Source organism: Vipera ursinii (genome assembly GCF_947247035.1).
Source record: "Vipera ursinii genome assembly, chromosome: 15".
Taxonomy (NCBI): domain Eukaryota; kingdom Metazoa; phylum Chordata; class Lepidosauria; order Squamata; family Viperidae; genus Vipera; species Vipera ursinii.
In genome coordinates, this window is record NC_139528.1 from 8670934 (window position 1) to 8693558 (window position 22625).

A 22625-nucleotide genomic window follows, 5' to 3' on the forward strand; every position below is an offset into this window, starting at 1 on the left:
CCCCACAAGACTCCAGTTCGACTTAGAATTTACCCAACCTCAGCTGTAAAAGCTTCTTCTGCCTACCTCATAGGGATGTGGTGAACTGGGGGCTGCTTTGAGCTCCTGAATATCAACTAAACAAATGTGGGTTTCTTTGGGGTCCAGACAAGGCAGCAGCAAAAGCAGTTTGTGGGGCACTTGGTGTTATGTATTGGGCTTGTCTCCAGTCCTGCAATTGGTCAGCCCCAGGCGGCAAGCGCAGGTTCAATCCTATTGGCTGCTACCGTAGGGCTAGGCTATATATTGTGGCTGGGTGCGGCCCAAGCTCAAGTACAGTTCCAGCAAGAATAAAAGAATGAGTTTCTCTGTACTCAGCCTTGTGTCTTCATTTCTGCTCACCAGAGCCCACGACTTAACAGTTGGGATGCAGGAGAGGAAGGCACGGATGGCCACAGAGAAGAGACACGGAACAGCCATCCTTGGAGCCCCTCCCCCTACTGGCCACATTGGTAATAGAGTTCATTGGGTGGCCCATGGAAGCCCCCTTGTCCCAAAGGCTCCTCTAGAAAGCTGACAGGAAGACCATGGGCGTCTGTAGTGAAGGGGCTGGAGGGAGAGTCATTTGAGATGTCCATCAGGTGGATCCGAAGTGGGCTCTGGTGGTGGTGGTCTCCTCTGGGAGGCTGGCAGGAACTGGATCATCTGCTGAGAAGAAAACAAAGAAGACAGCTGAGCTTTATGAGACAGGAAGGGTCAGAAGGCAGAGGTCCAAGGGGCCACCACGTGGAGTAAGTTTGAGGTTCAAAAGGAGAAGGGGAAGCTTGGCTGGAGGATCCATCCATCCATCCATCCATCCATCCATCCATCCATCCACTCATCCATTCAGTGTCTTTCTGCTACCGTGAAGCAGGTGAGCTCAAAATGGAAACCTATGCTGATCCTACAGAGTGACTTTGTGCCAAGCACTCTTGTGACCTCTTGAGTTGGGCATATCTGGCTGAGATGATGGAGGCTTTGTATTGTGGAGATACTCAGGAGTCTAAAGCTCCCTTAGATGTGCCACCTCTTGATCCCTGTCCTACTGGTTGGCTGGAGTGATCGGGGGGGGGGGGTTGCTAGGGGGCTGGATGCAGGTAAATGCATTGTTCATTGAAGAGATGCTCTCGGCTCCTCGCCAGTCGTGGTGTGCTGAATGGACCGGAGTTTACTTTTTTCCTGTTGACAAACAGCTGATTTTGCAACCTTCAGACGATCAATGGAGAACAGAAGGTCTGGATGCCTGCAGATCTCGGTAAGGAGCAATCAGAAGATCTCATCTATTGACACCATCTCCCCTCAGCTGCTCGTTTTTCTTAAGTGCGCCTGGGTTTTATTTACACTTTTGGAAGCTTTACAACCTCTTGATTGTAAAGTTGACTTCTATTTTATAAGCCCTTGCTGGACTTTTACGAGTTTTTTGTTTCTGCTCTTTCACTGTTTACCATTACATTTAAAATTATTTTTTAACCCTGTGGAGTTGTGGTAAGATCCACATCTTACCCAGGATTATGGAATACGTTTTGCTCCCCTAGTTGTTTTTTTTTTTTTTTTGCTTTCTTTTTTCTTAAAAAAGAGTCTCTTAATTTCTGATGGGAAAATTCCTCTTTCTTTAACCATGGGTTAGCCATGGGGAAAAATACTTTTCCCTGTGGACGCTCTTACTTATCACCAGAGATATACATGGCCAGATCCTGTTCTTTGGGCTCCCAACCTTCTATCAGGAACTGAATCCATGGACATCTGCATTTAGTGCAGATGATTAGGTGAGGAGCAAGAGCAGCTGTTCAAAGCATCAAAGGAGAGAGAGAGAGAGAGAGAGAGAGAGAGAGAGAGAGAGAGAGAGAGAGAGAGAGAGAGAGAGAGAGAGAGAGAGAGAGAGAGAGAGAGGATTTCGGCAGATTTCTAGGTGTTAACTTCAGGAAAAATAACATCAGTCCGGCTCCGTTGACACGATCATTCAATCCCCTTTTTCCTCGCTGTCGGTAAAGAGCAGCGCTTCAGAGGGGCATAGGATGAAAGGCAGATGGCCACATTGTTATGGTTAGCAGACCTGAAGTGAATCAACAAAAGAATACAGGAAGTGAAAGTAGTAAAACCCCCATGCATACCCCTCCCCTTTTCTTTTAGCACGACAGAATCCAGGAGATAGTAAGGATTGGTTTTAAATCAGAGAAGAGAGATAGAAATGAAATATAACTGGATTCTGACATCAGGGGAGGGAGGTGTGGCATAAGCTAAGATTGGCATCTGTGCCTCATTGCAGACAGACCTGGCATTCAGCTACAGGGGGACTAGGGGAGCTGAAGCTCTGAGGACCAGCCTTGCAGGTGAGCCCACAAGACAGAAATGCGGCATGGGTGCTAAACCCCGAGGACCTCACTCATCCCTGGCGGCTAGTTCTAGGCTGCCAGATGACCACTTGGTGGCAGCAAAGGGAGATTGGTAAGTCTGGATACCCGCACTGGATTGTTGTAGCCCTTTGGCTCCGAGAAGGGAAGGGGGAAGGGATCCCATTCAGCAGCTCTATTCCCCAATCTTTTTGTTGCAAAGGCAACTAACTCCATCTTGTTCCTTTGGCTAATCCATGATCTCCTCTGGGACAAAGGAACCAAGAAAAGAGAAGGGAAGGACTGGGTTTCCCAGAGGACCTCCTTAAGATGGTACCTGTTCTGAATCTCAGAATGAGCGCCAAAGAGCCAAGAAGGAGAAGACTTCCCACTTTGCTAAGGCACAGCAGGGCCCAGAGATGCAGCCTGTAGAGGTTCTCGGAGTGTCCTGAAAAAGAGCAACGGACCCTTTTCATCTTTTCAGCTCCAGAGAATGGGGGTGCCTGGCCCCATTTACAAGACAAGAGCCAAGAGCCTCAGCAAAGTGACCAGCACTTTTGAGAGGCAGCATTTGTAAAAGACCACAACATCCCAGGGAGGCCAAGGAGGAAGGAGAAAGGTCAACAATGCTTGCTCAATGAAGATTTTGTTTAGATTAGATTACTGAAAATACATGTTGCACATGTACATCCCCCCCCCCGCATGTGACACTCATTGTGATTCACCAAGCTGGCTCAGGAATTCTGGGAGTTGAAGTCCATGAGTCATAAAAGAGCCGAGGTTGCCTACCCCTGGTGTAGCCCAACTCCTGTGCAAATTCCATGGTTCTTCTGCATGGGAAGATCTACCTTCTCCAGGACCTTTTGTCTCCCAGCTGAACGTAACAGGAACAGCGTAACAGAGTTGGAAGATCTTTTACATCTTCTTGGGAGTCTTCTAGCCCAACCCCATGCTCAAGCAGGAGACCAGATATTCCAGAGAATCTGAGATTCATCTTTGGTTTCACGGCCCCTTTTAAGAAGATAAAACCTTACCTGTACAAACTTGTTTTAAGGAGACCATCCTGGATGCCTTGCTAACAGGGTTTTCTGCTACGCATGTTGCATTGAGATCTTAGGAGACAAACTGGATCACAGAACTCCCAGGCCTGGGATCCGTGTTCTTAGCCGCTGAAGTCCAGCTGATATTCACCTTGTCTTCCCAGGTCTCTGTAGAGCAATTCAGCTGCCAAGTTCCATTTCCAGCCCCATCAGAAGCACAAGTCACTTTCAGCTGAGAGTCCAGCAACTCTCCTAAGCAGGAGATGGGGAGACACCATTTGTGAAAGACCAGAAAATCACAGGAAGCCAACAACAGCATGGGTCAATCAATGGTTTTGTTTACGTAAGGACCCTCCTCAATTCCTCTTCCCGAGAAAGCAAAATGCCTGGAACAGCTTCTTTCCAAAATTTAATTTAATTTAATTTATTAATATTTCTATACTGCCCTTCTCCCGGAGGACTCAGGGCGGTGTACAGGGCAAGAATAAAACACAGAAATTTACAAAAACTAAAAGATAATTAAATGCATGCCCGATTAAAATACAATTGATACATAGTAAAAAACCCCAATAAAAATAATAAAAAAGGAACTTTTATTGGGAGAAGTTGACAATAGGCATGGAAGGCAGGATCTAAAGGTTTCCCACGCGAAATGTTAGTTTAAAAGAGTCATTCATACACCCCAGCCCAACTGTCCGTTCAGATGGTTCAACCTGGCCAATCCACAGGTGGGAAGCAGTGGTGGGAAGTAGGACCATAAGGCACCGCTTTCAAGGCTGTTACTTTGTGCCTTGACTTCCGCAGCTTCGTCTTCTGCGGCCAGAGATAAGGCAAAAGGCTCAAGGCACATTCCTTTCTCACCCCAAGGAACATCAAAGGAGACAGACAGTGATGGCGAACCTTTTAGAGACTGGGTGCCCAAACTGCAACCCAAAACCCACTTATGTATCATTGGCGCCAGGTGGGCGTGGCCCATTGGGTGGGTGTGGCTGCGGTGGTAACGGCAGACAGGGTGGGACTAAAAAGCTCAATCAATCAATTCCAACTTTGCGAGATCTTTTTTTTCCCATGTGAAGTTGAAATTGATTGATTGAACCTTTTTTTTGTACACAGAGGTGGAGGCCTAGAGGAAAAAGGGTTTATAAAACCCAGCTAGGACCTAGGACTGGGGTGATGGCACACGTTCCCACAGAGAGGGCTCTGCGTGCCACCTGTGCCATGTGAGCCATAGGTTCGCCACCAAGGGAGTAAGGCATAGGCACGAGAAAGAAAGCAGAGAGTGAAACAGTAGTAGTAGCAGCCCAGCATTCACCCTCCCGCCGAACCCAAAAATAAGACCCCAAATGAAAGAAACAGGTTCTGACAGTTTAGATTAGAGCAGGAAAAAACATGTATCACCCATTTGTGTCACAAATAACAATCCCAAAATCTTCTCCAGTTGCACCTATGACACTCATCGGTGAGGTAGAAGACAATAGGATCCTTCATCCTCTGCCCCCCACCAAACGCTTTTTATACCAAACCATGAACTGAGAACAGGATGATGGGTCTCCAGGCTCACCTCCTCAAGCCCCCTTGACTCTTCTCCAAAGAGTTGGTGAGTCCAGCCAGTCCCACCAGATCCATGGAGAAGGTCCTGAGGATCTTCTCTGGAGAGTCCAGCCTCAGAGCAAACCTGCCTTTCTCTTCCCGACCCCCCACCCGGGAACCCCCTCGGCTTACTCTGGTGCAGCCTGTGCCACATGGAGAGGGAAGCCTGGAGAAGGCTGGGCTGGGCCCCTTCAGGCCTCCTTCCAATGGGAGGCCTTCAAAGGAGACCGCTTGAGCTCCATCAGAGAAATGCAAGCCCTCAACTGTGCCAAAGCTCCTGGCATGGAAGGTGGTCAGCAGGATGGAACAGACAGGGAAACGTTGGTGTATGAGTGGAGCAAATATATTTATTTATTTATTTATTGATGGGATTTATATCCCGCCCTATCTCCCGAAGGACTCAGGGCGGCTAACAACAAACATATAATAAGTACATAAATCAAGATAAAATGAAATTGAGAACATCAGTGCAATAAAAAATTAGAGAATTTAAAAATGAATTAAAAATACTAAATATAAATTAATTAAAATACCTGTCAGTCTAGGTCAGCCTGGTGGAACAGGTGTGTTTTGAGGCCACGGCGAAAGGATTGGAGGTTTTGGGCTATCCGAAGCTCAGGGGGGAGCTGATTCCATAGGGTTGGCGCTCCCACAGAGAAGGCCCTCCCCCTGGGGGTCGCCAGCCGACATTGCCTAGCTGACGGTACCCTGAGGAGGCCTTCTCTGTGTGAGCGTACTGGACGATGGGAATTTGTTCCCGGCAGCAGATGGTCCTGAAATATCCTGGACCTAAGCCATGTAGGGCTTTAAAGGTAAGTACCAGCACCTTAAATCTCACCCGGAGGGCAACTGGTAGCCAATGCAGCTCACACAGGAGGGGTGTAATATGGGAGTATCGGGGAGCTCCCATCACAACCCGTGCAGCCGCATTCTGCACCAGCTGAAGCCTCCGGGTGGTTTTCAAGGGCAGCCCCATGTAGAGAGCATTACAGTAATCAATACGGGAGGTAACGAGTGCGTGGGTGACTGTACGTAGGGCATCTCGGTCCAAAAAGGGGCGCAATTGGTATATAAGACGAATCTGTGCAAATGCCCCCCTAGCCACGACTCCAATATGATCTTCAAGACTGAGTCGTGAATCTAGGAGGACGCCCAGATTGCGTGCTCTATCAATGGGAGGTAACATCTCTCTTCCTATAGTCAGAGATGGAATCTCTTGGACTAAACGAGATGACGGTATGTAGAGCCACTCAGTCTTGGCCGGGTTGAGTTGAAGCCTGTTTTTCCCCATCCAAATCCGTACCGCTTCCAGGCAACGGGACATCACATCGAGGGCATCACTGGGTTGGTTCTGCGTGGAGATGAATAGCTGGGTATCATCAGCATATTGATGATATTTCACCCCGAAGCCACGGATGATCTCTCCCAGCGGCTTCATATAGATGTTGAACAGGAGGGGTGAGAGCACCGATCCCTGAGGCACTCCAAAACTAAGAGGCCTAGGGCTTGACCTCTGCCCTCCTGCCAACACCGTCTGCGAACGGCCCGAGAGGTAGGAGGAGAACCACCGCAGAACGGTGCCTCCCACTCCCAACCCCTCAAGACGACACAGTAAGATACCGTGGTCGATGGTATCAAAAGCCACTGAGAGATCTAATAGGACCAGGACAGAGGAATAACCTCTATCTCGGGCCCGCCAGAGATCATTCACCAGCGCGACCAATGCCGTCTCCGTGCTGTGCCCTGGTCTGAAACCCGATTGGTACGGATCCAGATATGCTGGGCTAGGCCTGAGGAGAACATCTTGAAGCAATTTGCATTGTATGAATGGACCAAACTCTGCCCGAACATCTGATGGGCAGAGTCAAAAAGGAAAGCAGCAGGTGAGCAGTTCTGGGCTCCATCCAGAAAGTGTTGCCTCTTCAGAAACTGGACACCCAACCCCACCCCCACCCCCAACAGAAAAGCCCCACCTCTCCACATTATCCTGGGCAAAGGAGGGAGGCCAGGAATTTGCTGCCATGGCTGGGATACTTACTAAAAACCCGTAGATCAAAGGACTCAACCAGTGTATTTCCATCTTTTAAAATAATTTGTGCTCTGTATTGTCCTACATCCTTTTTCTCTACATGACTGAGAAGTAATTCTCTGCAGTCATTGGAAACATTCAGTCTCTTTTCAAAAGCTTGCGAGAGGACCAGAAGTTTACATGCCTCATTAAAGGTCACCAGAGCGATATTTACAAATTCAGTGCCGAGAATTTTATTCCAGGATATTGTTTTATAGGGTCCAGTGGTCTTCACTTGGAATATGACAGTTTCCCCCAGAATCCTGTTCATTTCTTCTGTTCCAGAAGCTTCTGCATGGTCAGGGAGAAGACAGAGAAGAAGCCTTCAAGGTTGGATCACAAGAGACCCTCCAAGCATCCCATTTCTGACCCTCAGATTTCTTTTCTAAGAAAGGTGTGCTGCCACCACGTGGCTGTTTTGGGAAATTATAATAAGCTATCTTATCTGGGTTAGCCAACTCCTCCTTCCCTATGACATATTTCCTCCTTCTCCTGATCATGTGGCTTACACCCCTCCCTTTTCTGGGATGCACTTGCTCCTTCTTCTCCCTGGGGACTCTCCTCCATAACCGGCAGACACACGTGCTCCTCCATTTCACGTGCAGACACTGAGTCGTAACTCTTTTGACCTTGAATTACCGTCTACACATCATCTGTCTATACCTTGTCTGCTGTAATCTCATCTGCATGCAAATAAAGGTATTTCTGGATGATCAAGGTATTTCATGAGATTTGCTATCTGGAAAAGAGCTGTTAACAGTGATAACATTTGCTTATACAGACCAGCACAGGGGTCTTAACAAAGGGATCAATCACAATACAGCAGCTTGATCCAGAATAAAAGGGCAAAATGGCTCCTGGAGAGAGGACATGGTGGCGTCTCCCTGGGCAACGGCCTTCTCTTCTTAGAGAAGCAGAGGGGTTCAAATGTCCTACGCGGGAGCTCAGACCTTCCCTTTGGGGTTCAAAAGGACGGTCTGCCCAACCAGGGAGGCCCAAAGCTCCACCAGGCCCCAGGCTGATCTGCTCACCTGGAGGACACCTGAGGGGTGATTTTAAATTCCAGTTCACTTTATTTACTTATTCAATTTGTTTGACACCCATCTCACTTCAATTGTTTACCCTCCCTCTACCACCAGACTGCTCTCCTTCATTCAGGAACCCCATAGGATGCTCCTCATATTGGCTGCCACCATTCATTTTCTTTCCCTTCAGCCAGAGTGGGAGGAGCAAGGCCCACGGGTTTTTTAACTGGTTTTGTGGAGTCCTTGTTGCTCTCTGAGCTTGGTTGTTCTCTTGAGCATGGTTTATTATCAGACTAGGTAACATCTCACTGCAGCTTAGTAATGAAACATCTGTAAGAAGACCGTCAAGCTCAGAGAGCAGCAAGGATTCCACAGTTCAGCCCCGAGCTAGAAAGATTCTCTTCTATTGTTAACTGGTCTTTCCTGCATATTGCAGAAAGTTGGACTGGATGATCCTTGTGGTCCTTTCCAACTCTACAATTTTGGGTTTCTAGAAAGTCCATCCTTTGGAAAAGCCCAGGCATTGTTAGTGGATTCCAGACCTGAAGATACAAGTAAGTACCAAAGTGGTGGGTGTTTTTTTAGAATTTATTTAAATTTATAGTTGTCCATAAAAATAAAAGTTAGAATCCAAAGAGTCCGGGTGGATCAACGAATGATAGGAAGGACCATAAGAATTATGACACAGAAGAAAGCCAGTGAGGAATCTGAACATCTGGAGAAATATTTGAATGGAAAGAGCCATTCAAGTCTTCTTGGCTGGTGATTAATTAGTAGCCAGGAAGTCTTCTGTTGGGGTTGTTGTAGTAGGGTTTAAGGACAGGGGTGGGGAACCTTGGCTCTTTTATGACTTGTGGACTTCATCTTCCTGCTGGCTAAGGAATTCTGGGAGTTGAAGTCCACAAGTCATAAAAGAGCCAAGGTTCCCCACCCTTGATCTAGGACAACTCACCGTAGGCAACTCGCCATGGCCAAATCATCACAGGACAAGAGTTACACTAATATCAAAGAATTGGTGGAATACAATCATTAAAGAAAGGATGCAAAAGGAGGGACAGAACAACATGTGAATGACAAAAATAAAAATGTTTTTAAAATTATTTTAAATAATTAAATTGTTGAATTGCCCCACGGCGAGTTGTCCTGCAGCAAGTTGTCCCGTTCCGAGTAGTAGTTCCCTGCACTGGACTAGATCTCCTCCAGGGTCCTTCCAGCTATTGAAATCTCTGCTTCTCTTCAAAGTACAACGTCTGCGGCAAACTCTTCCTGGCTGTTTAACTCAAGGGCTGGGAGCGGCGTGTGAATAAGCCAAGTGGCTCAAGGGTTGGTTTTGCAGTTTGGTTGGTCAGTTGTTTGTGTGAGCTGGTTTAAGGGGGCTATCTGGATGGTTGTATTGCTGTCAGAAGTTTCTGTTGGTCAGCTGTAAGATTACTTCCACAAATGCTGCTTTTAGAGAAGCTGCTTCATAATAGCCAGGAAGGAAATAATATATTATTCACGTTCAGGAGACTGCAAAACCTGGTGTTGACTGTGTTGCCCATAACTCTGGGATGGGAATGAATTGGTGCCAGGTAGGGACACAGTGGCTCAGTGGGTTAGGACGCTGAGCCTGTCGATCAGAAGGTTGGCAGTTTGGCGGGTCGAATCCTGAGTACTCAGCAGAGTACTAAGGAAACTGACCGTCCTTGGCGTATCTCTGCTGTCATTTTATTAAGGAGCTCCTGTAAGCTTGTAAGAGATTTGGATAATCATAATCATAATAGTAAAGTTGGAAGGGACCTTGGAGGTCATCTAGTCCAACCCCCTGCTCAGGGAGGAAACCCTATACCATTTCAGCCAAATGGCTGTCCAGTCTCTTAAAAACTTCCAGTGAGAAGGAAGAATTGCCGAGTATAGAAGAGTGGACTTTGAAAGTTTCCAATTTGGTGGAAATGGCAAAGATTTCGGCATATTTGAAAGATCAATCGCAACAGAGATATATTGTGGAATGGAGAAGATGGATTCAATATATTCAGAATAAATATGGGACTAAAAAGTTTCATTTAGCATTTGAATAAGTAGTGGATTTTTATGATGTATGATTAGTCATTTGTTACTTTATTAATATTATGACTATGGAGAGTTAAAGTCCGATAGAACTTAATGTGTTATTTTTGTTGTTAGCATATTTTAGTTTATGTTTGTATCACTATACCCTGTATTCAGCTCTGGGAAGTCGGGGAGGGGGGAGGGGAGGGGGAGGAGGGAGTTTTTTGTATTTAAAAATGTATTGTAAAACTTTTAAATAAAAAAAACAAACTTCCAGTGTTGGAGCATTCACAGGTTCTGGAGGCAGGCTGTTCCACTGGTTAATTGTTCTGTCAGGAAGTTTCTCCTTAGTTCTAGGTTGCTTCTCTCCTTGATTAGTTTCCATCAGTTGCTTCTTGTATTATCTCACTTAGTATGTATGCTTAATGCTCGGCTTTTAAATCTATTGAATTGAGCTAATAAAGTTTAAAATCCCTGTATTTATTGGGGCGTTCATTGTCTCTGGATCCAAAAGAAGCAATCGCCCGTGCACCTAGTCACTGCCCTAACATTTCACAAAATGGTTAGTATTAACCATGCATTTTGCTATGTCATGAACTCAATCTCTCTCAAGAAGATACATGTTCCACTGATGGTGCATAGATGTGCCGCAGAATCCAGAGGATTAGCTATTCCTCTCCCCTCAGCTCCCCTTCATGGATTACTGCCTTGTCGTGGCGAAGGGGCTTGCGTAATTCAATGAAGCTATGAGCTGTGCCATCCAGGGCCACCCAAGACGGACAGGTCATAGCAGAGAGTTCTGACAAAACGTGATCCACTGGAGAAGGAAATGGCAAACCACTCCAGTATCTTTGCCATGAAAACCCTATGGACAGTACCAAAAGGCAAAACGATATGACGCTGGAAGATGAGCCCCTCAGGTCGGAAGGCGTCCAATATGCTACTGGGGAAGAGCAGAGGGCTAGTACTAGTAGCGCCAGAAAGAATGAAGCGACTGGGCCAAAGCCGAAAGGACGCTCAGCTGTGGATATGTCTGGTGGTGAAAGGAAAGTCCGATGCTGTAAAGATTCTTTCTCCATAGGAACCTGGAATGTAAGATCCATGAATCAAGGAAAGCTGGACGTGGTCAAACAAGAGATGACAAGACTGAACATCGATATCTTAGGTATCAGCGAACTAAAATGGACAGGAATGGGTGAATTTAATTCAGATGACCATCAGGTATACTACTGCGGGCAAGAATCCCTCAGAAGAAATGGAGTAGCCTTCATAGTCAATAAAAGAGTAGGAAAAGCAATACTGGGATACAATCCTCAAAATGACAGAATGATCTCAGTTCGAATCCAAGGCAAACCATTCAATATTACAGTAGTCCAAGTCTATGCCCCAACCACCGGTGCTGAAGAGGATGAAATTGACCGGTTCTATGAAGCCCTACAGCACCTTATAGAACTAACACCAAAAAATGATGTCCTTATCATCATGGGAGATTGGAATGCTAAAGTAGGAAGCCAAAAGATAAGCGGAATAACAGGCAAGTTTGGCCTTGGAGTACAAAATGAAGCAGGGTACAGGTTGATAGAATTTTGTCAAGAGAATACGATGGTCATAGCAAACACTCTTTTCCAACAACCCAAGAGACGGCTCTACACATGGAGATCACCAGACGGTCAACACAGAAATCAGATTGACTATGTGCTCTGCAGCCAAAGATGGAGAAGCTCTATACAGTCAGTAAAAACAAGAACAGGAGCTGACTGTGGTTCAGACCATGAGCTTCTCATTGCAAAGTTTAGGCTCAAACTGAAGAAAGTAGGGAAAAGCACTAGGCCACTCAGGTATGAATTAAATCATATCCCTGTTGAATATACAGTAGAGGTGACAAATAGATTTAAGGAATTAGATTTGATAGACAGAGTGCCTGAAGAACTATGGAAAGAGGTTCGCAACATTGTACAACAGGTAGCATCCAAAACCATCCCAAAGAAAAAGAAATGCAAGAAAGCAAAATGGCTGTCTGAGGAAGCTTTGCAAATAGCTGAGGAAAGGAGGGAAGCAAAAGGCAAGGGAGAAAAAGAAAGATACGCCCAATTGAATGCAGAATTCCAGAGAATAGCTAGAAGAGATAAGAATGCCTTCTTAAATGAACAGTGCAAAGAAATAGAAGAAAACAATAGAATAGGGAGGACCAGAGATCTTTTCAAGAAAATTGGAGAGATGAAGGGAACGTTTAATGCAAAAATGGGCATGATAAAGGACCAAAATGGCAGGGACCTAACAGAGGCAGAAGAGATTAAGAAGAGATGGCAAAATTACACAGAAGAACTATACAGGAATGAGCTTAATGTCCCTGATAATCACACTGAGGTGGTCACTGACCTAGAGCCAGACATCCTAGAATGTGAAGTGAAGTGGGCCTTAGAAAAGCTGAGCAACAACAAAGCTAGTGGAGGTGACGGTATTCCAGCTGAGCTATTCAAAATCTTAAAAGACGATGCAGTAAAAGTGCTACACTCAATTTGCCAGCAAATTTGGAAAACTCAACAGTGGCCACAGGATTGGAAAAGATCAGTTTACATTCCAATTCCAAAGAAAGGCAGTACCAAAGAATGTTCAAACTATCGCACCATTGCACTCATTTCTCATGCTAGTAAAGTTATGCTTAAAATCCTACAAGCTAGACTACAGCAGTATGTGGATCAAGAACTACCAGAAGTACAGGCAGGATTTCGAAGAGGCTGAGGAACTAGAGATCAAATTGCCAACATACGCTGGATCATGGAGAAAGCTAGGGAGTTCCAGAAAAACATCTACTTCTGCTTCATTGAGTATGCTAAAGCCTTTGATTGTGTGGACCATAACAAACTGTGGCAAGTCCTTAAAGAGATGGGTGTACCAGACCATCTTATTTGTCTCTTGAGAAACCTATATGCGGGCCAAGAAGCAACAGTGAGAACTGGACATGGAACCACTGATTGGTTCAAAATTGGGAAAGGAGTCCGGCAAGGCTGTATACTGTCGCCTTGCCTATTTAACTTATATGCAGAGCACATCATGAGAAAGGCAGGGCTAGATGAATCAAAAGTTGGAATTAAGATTGCTGGAAGAAATATCAACAACCTAAGATATGCAGATGATACCACTCTAATGGCAGAAAGTGAAGAGGAACTGAAGAGCCTCTTGTTGCGAGTGAAGAAGGAGAGTGCAAAAGTTGGGTTGAAACTAAACATTAAGAAAACCAAGATCATGGCATCCGGCCCTCTCAATTCCTGGCACATAGATGGGGAAGAAATGGAGGTAGTGACAGATTTTATTTTCCTGGGCTCCAAGATCACTGCAGATGGAGACTGTAGCCAAGAAATTAAAAGATGCTTGCTCCTGGGGAGGAAAGCCATGGCAAATCTAGACAGCACACTAAAAAGCAGAGACATCACCCTGTCAACAAAAGTGCGTATAGTCAAGGCTATGGTCTTCCCAATTGCAATGTATGGCAGTGAAAGTTGGACCATAAAAAAAGCTGAGCGCCAAAGAATTGAGGCCTTTGAACTCTGGTGCTGGAGAAGACTCCTGCGAGTCCCTTGGACTGCAAGGCGATCAAACCAGTCAGTCCTAGAGGTTTTGGTCCTTTATCATGCCCATTTTTGCATTAATCTCTCCAATTTTCTTGAAAAGATCTCTGGTCCTCCCTATTCTATTGTTTTCTTCTATTTCTTTGCACTGTTCATTTAAGAAGGCATTCTTACCTCTTCTAGCTATTCTCTGGAATTCTGCATTCAATTGGGCGTATCTTTCTTTTTCTCCCTTGCCTTTTGCTTCCCTCCTTTCCTCAGCTATTTGCAAAGCTTCCTCAGACAGCCATTTTGCTTTCTTGCATTTCTTTTTCTTTGGGATGGTTTTGGATGCTACCTGTTGTACAATGTTGTGAACCTCTGTCCATAGTTCTTCAGGCACCCTGTCTATCAGATCTAATTCCTTAAATCTATTTGTCACCTCTACTGTATATTCAACAGGGATATGATTTAATTCATACCTGACTGGCCTAGCGCTTTTCACTTTTAGTATGTTAGATGTTTTGTGCCAGCCATGGCAGTTCCCCAATAAGGTCATCAGTTGGGAGCAAAGATGCTTCTTTGCTCCCACTGATGGGTCGGGGTCCCCGGCCCCTGCAACCCCATTGGCGAGAGTTAATTGGTAAGGGAGGGGCTGAGACACCCCCCCCATAAATACCTCTGCTCAGGGGCTGCTCTCTGCTTGCTCTTCTCTCTTTGTTCTCTCTTCTGCTTGCTTGCTTGCTGATCTACTGAGCTCAACGCTTCCATGCCAGGTAACTCTTTCTATTTACTTTATCGTTAAATAAAGCTTTGAATGATTGCATTCCTGCGTGATGCCTTTTACTTGGAAGCACCTTAACGAATCATCGACCTCGTGAGACCATCTAACATAGTAGTTGGTAATTGTTTACTAGTTCTCATAACAGAGTAGGTTGATTCTGTGATTTAGACTGTTACAGGTTTTTTAATGGCCTGTTTCATCTTTATAATGCGCTGTTTCTTTCTCTTACAACTGTCTTAAAATTGTGCTTAATTTGGCCATATAAAGTGAACAAACGAATGTTCTGTCACATACAGAGGACCTACTTAGTTTTAGAGTAACAAAAGGATCCACATAACACACAGTCTCTGCCTTGCTAATCTTTCATCCCAGGATCTCCTGTCTGAGTGGGATAATTCCCTCTGCCTGATGGATGCTTAAGAAGGCTTTCAGGCCTTTCAACTACTCTAATCATAGAATCCTAGCACCACAGGGCTGGAAGGGACCTTGGAGGTCTTCTAGTCCAACCCCCTGCACAAGGCAGGAGACCCTATATCATTCCAGACAAAGGGTTGTCCAACCCTTTCTTGAGAGCCTCCAGTGATGGAACACCCATGAAGAAGGCTGTTCTTGGCTAAGCACTTCTCAGTGGGCAAAGGATCCTCAAGTTCTATTTCATGGTTAAGATCCCCCCCAAATGGGAGCATCCACTAATAGCTTTTTCAAAATGACTTCCAAAGAAATGTGTTGCTACTCATGTTGTCTTCTCCTCTGCTCTCTCCCACGTTAGCAGCTTCCCTTGTGATGTTCCTTCCCCATTTTTGTGTTGTTGTTGTAGACACAAAAACCAAACAAGCTCTCAAAATATCATTGCAGATGACTTCTCTTGAAAACCCCCTTTCGCCACATGACCCATGCTCAGCACCTGGGAGCATCACATTATCTGGCAAGTCCCACGCTTAGATGCAACTTCACACCCTTGGAGTTTTCAGGGTCTCACTGACCGAAGGAAGGCATCCTCAGAGTTCCCTTGAATGGTCCTTCAAGTGACTGAACCAACTGAGATGAGACTGCTCTGCCAACTTTCTTAACGCTTAGGGTGGCTCACCTTTTTTCCCAGAACTATCACATGCTTTTTTCCTCAAAATAGTTGGTCAACAAGGGCACGGGTCTTGCTTGGGAAAGTCTTGGATTTGATTCCAATCAGAAGTAAAAAAATGGCAGGGTGGAAGATGAGAAAGATAAGCCTCACCTGTCTTTTCCAAGTACTTTCCAAGCAACCCCTGAAAGAACCTGTTCATACACCTTGGACCAGGGCTTCCCAACCCTTGGCCCCTTTAAGATGGGCTGGGTGGGGAATTCTGGAAGTTGAAGTCCACGCATCTTAAAGGGGCCAAAGTTGAGAAACTGTCCCTTAGACACAATCCTATGGAGCTGTCCTTGGAGAAACACTCTCTGGACCTCAGATGAGATGGAGAGTACCAGGTTCTCCTCTTTCAACCATGTTCACTGACTTGTGCCTCCTTCAGATGGGTCTCGGATGACCTCCTTCCTCCCATTAGGCAGAAACACTGAGCTGCAAAAGGTCCTCAGGACAGTGAGAGAACAAGCATCTTGATGTTCTTGTGGCCAATATTATGGCTGGTCATCCTGGTTTTACCCAGCCAAATCTCAGTCTAGATGCTTAAATACTCTACCAAAGGGAAAGGCCTGGCTTTCTCGTAAGATGGAGGAATGTTGCTAAAGAGATGAGTAACTAAGAATTAGGCAAGTGGAAAGTTGTCTGATGGTTTTGAAAGAGGCACAATTGACCATAAAGAGGAAACTTCTAAAAAGTATCGAAACAGAAAGGTGAAGTCAAAAAAGTCAAATTTCTCCAGACTTAAAACAGAGCATAATGGAGTTGGAAGGGACCTTAGAGGTCTTCTAGTCCAACGTCCTGCTCAAGCAGCAGATTCCAAACCATTCTGGATAAACGGCTGTCCGCTCCCTTCTTGGAAACCTCCATGATGGAGCGCCCACAATTTCTGGAGGCAAGTCATCCTCCGATTGCATAATTCTCACTATCAGGAAATCTTTTTTTAAGTTCTAGGTTGGATCTCTCCTTGATAAATTTCCATCCAGCGTGGTGGCGCAGTGGTTAGGATGTAGCACTGCAGGCAAATTCTGCTGATTGCTGTCTGTCTGCAGTTGGGCAACTCGATTCCACTGGGTCAAAGTTGACTCCGCCTCCCATCCTTCCGAAGTCGGTAAAATGAGGACCCAGATTGTTGGGGACGAGAGGCTGACTCTGTAAACCGCTTAGCACCGTGAAGCGGTATATAATTCTAAGGGCTGTTGCTATCCATTACTTCTTGGAAATATTCATGGAGAATATTTGAAGCCACAATCATTGAAGGGTAACTAGAATGCAGGAAAGGGTTGTGGGAAAATTGAGAAGTTTGTGTTTGCTTTCCTTCCGTAAGTGCCAGCATTGCATAATGCAGCCTGGACATTTTACTGAAATGGAATATGCTTGTCTATCTGACACCAACCTTGGAAATCATTTGATTTGAATCTCTTTCTGTCTGAAAAGTGCATGTATCCTGCATTTGGAGGCGTGAGGTGGGAGTTTTTCCTGAGGAACGTTGCTAACACATCCTTCATGTGACTGTCCACGAAGGATGGACAGTCTGCAGATCTTTCCAAGTCAACCATTTGGAGACTGAGTGTTGGGTTTGTGGACTTAACTGAGTAGATGGACAGACCAGGATCAACTTTGATGTAAATAGAGCTGAGGAGGGAGAGTAGCTGTGATCCTCATGAGTTAGGGATAGAGAATATTTGATCCCTATTCAGGGATCAAACCTGAAAGTTGAAGAAGAAACAACGGATGGAAACTTATCAAGGAGAGAAGCAACCTAGAACTATGGAGGAATTTCCTGACAGTGAGGACAATTAATCAGTGGAACAGCTTCCCTCCAGAGGTTGTGGGTGCTCCAACACTGGAGGCTTTTAAGAAGAAATTGGACTTTGTCTGAAATGGTGTAAGATCTCCTGCTTGAGCAGGGGGTTGGACTAGAACAGGGGTGTCAAACTCAATTTCATTGAGGGCCGCATCAGCATTGCAGTTGCCCTCAGGGGGCCGGGTGGGTATGGCCTGGGTGGGTGTGGCCTACTGGGTGGGCGTGGCTAGAGTGTGTATGGCCTACTGAGTGGGCGTGGCCAGCTCTACATCGTTGGCATCAAGGGTGCCTATGGGGCCTGGTCAGGATTGGGACAGATCTGAGGGTCTCTGGCAGAAGGAGGGTCTCTGGGCCAGGGCCAAGGCAGTGGGGGCCGTTCCCTCACTGTTTCCAGGATGGCTTCGCGGGCTGCATGAAACCACTTCGCGGGCCGGATCCGGCCCCCGGGCCTTGTGTTTGACATGTCTGGACTAGAAGATCTCCAAAGTCCCTTCTTACTCTGTTATTCTGTGAAGTGCCATCTTCAGGAGAACAATAGTGGGAGATGGATTGATCATCCCAAGCATCTCAGAAGCGTCAGGTGAGCCATCCAGAGGCACAATACTAGATTAGATGGACTTTTGGACCAACTCAACTCAAACATTCTGATAGAAATTCCAGAGGAAACGTATTAATTCCCCTGTGATCTGTGACTGGCAGAGAGTACAGTTTTAAAGTTTACATCAAGTCATGCAAAAATTTACATATAAATAAAAGGAAGTATTGCTGAATATAGCATTGATGACTTCTGAGTAAGATGCGTGTGACTGCAATATAAATGGGGATATGAATATAATATGTCCATTGATGAACTTCCCCCCAGTAGATGCTGACACGAGGTGACGCGGAAGGCTGGGACGGGAATACATTCTTGCAAATCACTGTTGCCATATGCTCAGTCCAGCTGGAGAGAGTATTTGCAGCTCAGGGTTGAACTGAGGGGTCCTGGGTGCTTTCTGGGCTGGGTGGTCTCCTTGCAGACGTTTCATTGCCCAGCTAGATATCATCCTCAGTGCTAGAGGGGAGGGGGTTTGCTATCCTCTTAGAACTACAATTGGGATCAGAATTTCTGTTTCTAAGCAACAGACTCTTGGAACTGGATCTAAAGCCACTAGAATCATTGGATACAAGATGGGTGGCAAATAAATATCCTGGATAAATAAATAAAGTAAATAAATAAAGCATGGCCCTGCCCTATTCTGGGTCCCCTGTGCCTCATCTCTGCCTGCTATCCTTAGTTTAATCGTCCACCGGGGACGTCCACAGAGTGTAGCCAAAAAAAATCAAGACGCATTCAAAGCCCCTCAGAGCTGCCATCTTGACTTTTTTGAGGAGACCCTTCTCCTCCGCAGTGGTTGACAGGACAATGATGATCGCTGTTTCTAAGTGGTTCCATGAACAAATTTTGCTGCTCAGAGGACTTTCAAAGCCACTAAAAATGAAAGCAAAACTTAGTAAAACTGTAATAACAGATGGGTTGTTTCGTGGTTTCCTTTAAGAGGCCCTAAGCAGGGCTGGCTCTCATCACTCTTTGTGGCTATTTTGGGATCAATAATTTGGGTTGGGGCGGATTGCTGTTAGAATACAGGAGAACACTGATCCTTAGCCTTTAAACTGCTCTCTCTGGGCAGTTTACAATGTTGAAGCATTCTTTGCATATTGCTCCCAGCAATCTTCAGTCCTCCAGATCGTGGTTGTCCGAAAGGTGCTTTTCCAAGAGGCAACTGAACTTTCTTGGTTTTTTCCTTGAAGACGTTTCTCTTCTCATCCAAGAAGCTTCTTTAGTTCTTCTACTTCAGCTTCACTTCAGAACTGAAGAATCTTCTTGGACGAGAAGAAAAAAAAGCCCAGTTGCCTTTTGGAAAAGCATCTTCTTCATTTTATCACCCTTGGAAGGATAGAAAGCTGAGTCAACCTTGAGCCCCATCAGGATCAAACTCCCGGCTGTGGGCAGAGTTAGCCTGCAACACTGCTCTTTAATCACCGCGCCACTAGGCAGTTGTTATTATTTTATATTAAAGATAGATAGATAGATAGATAGATAGATAGATAGATAGATAGATAGATAGATAGATAGATGATAGATAGATAGATAGATAGATAGATAGAGATAGATATAGATATAGAGATAGAGATAGAGATAGAGATAGAGATAGATAGATAGAGATAGAGATATAAAGAGATAGAGATAGATAGATAGATAGATAAATAGATATAGATATATAGATATATATATGTATAAAATCTTCGAACACCGGAATGGATAAAAAAACAGTTGTTTATTGCTAAAAGATCATAATAAGCAATAAAAAGTAACTGTTTAAAGCATATCTATGCTTTAAATGGTTACTTTTTATTGCTTATTATGATCTTTTAGCAATAAACAACTGTTTTTCTTCTTTTGTTTTTTTTTAATCCCATTTATATCCCGCCCTTCTCCGAAGACTCAGGGAGGCTTACAATTTAAAGCACAAATCAATGTGCTTAGCAATTTTTATCCATCTATATATTTTATCCATATATATATATAATCAATATATTATTATTCATGTTATTCTAGTAGATCATGAATAATAATGTCTTCAACTAATGTTGGTATTTAATGCAAGATGTGGAATGTTTTTTTAAAGATTCACAATTGCTAAGACCATGCTAAGTTTGAAATTCATTGCATACAAGCTGAATGTGTCCTCCCTTCCTTAATCTAAGGAAGCAGTCTTTCAGCCCCACCATCACGCCTGCCCTCCACATCAAGTTCTTATCTGCAGCAACTAAACATGCTGAGGAGTCTTATCAGGAAAAGCCAAGGTTTGGAGGGTCCTGCCTCCTCCCCCCTAGAACTCCCCATCTAATTGCATTTTCATGCTTCCTTTCATGCTTCCTTTGTGACTGTAAATAGGGCCCCAAAACTCGTTCCATTGAGGAAAATATCCTCAATGTCCTTGTTGCAGACTAACAACAGAATAACAGAGTTGCAAGAGGCCTGGCAGATCTTCTGGTCCAATCCACTCCTCAGGCAGGAGATCCTATTGCAGGGGTGTCCAAGCACGGCAACTTTAACACGTGTGGACTTCGGTTCTCAGAATTCCCCAGCCAGCCATGTCACAGCTATGCTGGCTGGGAAAGTCAGGGAGTTGAAGTCCACAAGTTTTAAATTTGCCAAGATTGGGCACCCCAGAGTGCCAAAAAGTTTTTCTGCATTTTAACCATGATCAAAAATCATATAGAAAACCTCACCAAGGTCCCTAGCATTTGATAATTAAAATATTGGCTAGGTATATTTCAAACTGTATATATTTCCTGGTGATTGTTGTTGTTAGTTGCGAAGTCGTGTCCGACCCATCGCGACCCTATGGACAATGTTCCTCCAGGCCTTCCTGTCCTCTACCATCTTCTGGAGTCCCTTTAAGCTCACGCCTCCTGCTTCAGTGACTCCATCCAGCCACCTCATTCTCTATCGTCCGGTTGTTCTCTTGCCCTCAATCTTTCCCAGCATTAGGCTCTTCTCCAGTGAGTCCTTCCTTCTCATTAGGTGGCCAAAGTATTTGAGTTTTAGCTTCAGGATCTGGCCTTCTAAAGAGCAGTCAGGGTTGATCTCCTCTAGGACTGACCGGTTTGATCGCCTTGCAGTCCAAGGGACTTGCAGGAGTCTTCTCCAGCACCAGAGTTCAAAGGCCTCGATTCTTTGGCGCTCAGCCTTTCTGATGGTGCATCTTTCACTGCCATACATTGCAACTGGGAAGACCACAGCCTTGACTATACGCACTTTTGTTGGCAGGGTGATGTCTCTGCTTTTTAGTGTGCTGTCTAGATTTGCCATGTCTTTCCTCCCCAGGAGCAAGCGTCTTTTAATTTCTTGGCTGCAGTCCCCATCTTTGAGCCCAGGGAAATAAAATCTGTCACCAGTTTTATAATCTGGTGATTATAAAACTGTATTCTCTGAACTTTGGGTTGTTGTTTTTTTAAATCTGTTTCCTTTTTTTAACTTTTTTTGTTTTTCTCATTTTTTTCAACGTTTTGCAGTTATTTTAATCAGCATAAAATGATAAGAGACTTTGAAATTTTTATTTACATACTCTTGACTTGCCGTATTTTAGATTTTGATCTGAAATTGGGTTTTTAGTCCTGTTAATTTAGACTATACTGTTGAGTAACATATCAGAACCACACGAAACATAGATAACGTTCTCTTTATGTTTTTTATGTTTTCTAAAGAAAAATGGGGGAAATATTTTCTATTTCTTCTGCTAGAGTTTATCATTTCAACCCTGCCTGCCTTTTTCTTGATGTTCTATTCCTCAGCTTTCCTTGAGAAAGTTCCTCAAGAGTTTTATATCTATTCCAGCTAAGATCCTGCAAGGACCCAAGGAAACAAACCAACAAACAGCATCTAATACTAGAAACTCAGTAACAGAAACACAACTTACCAGCTCCTAAGAGAAGGATTGAGAACCACAGTCCGAGAAGCCTCTCGTGCAACATGCTAGCGAAATGAAACCTTGTCTGACTTCTGAAAAGTGTGAATTGTCACATAATTTGCGTAATATTCTAATGAGTCTCTCTTACACCACTTCTTTTTTTATTGTTATTTTTTATTCTCTACATACATATGTTAGTTTTTCAAACAGCATGCGAGCTGGGTTCATAACATGCTGATACATATACAAATTCTACTCTTTGGTTCTCTCTTCCAACCATTTATAAAATAGATTCTGGCTTTTATACTATTCTGTTTCTTCTTTGTCTTTTAGTCTCATAGTTAATCTGTCCATCTCTGTGCATTCCAATATCTTCTTTACTAGCTCTATTTGTTCATTTTTCCAGCATTGTGCATAACTTATTCTTGCTGAAGTTACAATATGCAGAACCAAGTATGTATTTTGTTTATCAGACTTTTCTGGTAATATATCGCGGAGGTACAAAAACTATCCATATGGTGTAGTAACAACAACTTGCACCTAAACATCGGCAAGATGAAAGAGATGGTGTTAGACTTCCAGAGAAAAAAGGAGGTACCTGCCCCACTTTACATCAGGGAGGACTGTGTGGAGAGAGTTTCCTCCTTTAAATTTCTGGGAGTCTACCTCTGTGAAGATCTGACCTGGAAAGTTAACACAACCCAGGTGGCCAGAAAGGCCCAACAGAGACTCCACTTCCTCAGGGTCTTGCGGAAGAACAGGGCAGAACAACGGCTAATGACCCTCTTTTAGCGGTCTACTATAGAGAGCGTC

General features: G+C 44.6%; 1 long non-coding RNA gene across 1 annotated transcript; it reads right to left on the reverse strand.

Annotated features, from left to right (window-relative positions):
* Positions 1-1936: 1936 nt before the first annotated feature.
* On the reverse strand, positions 1937-21931 carry LOC310647226. Its single transcript, XR_014493844.1, has 5 exons — positions 21822-21931; positions 7017-7337; positions 3383-3640; positions 2686-2796; positions 1937-2071 (listed from the first exon to the last, which is right to left on the reverse strand). It is a non-coding gene; the product is annotated as an uncharacterized lncRNA (long non-coding RNA).
* Positions 21932-22625: the final 694 nt, after the last annotated feature.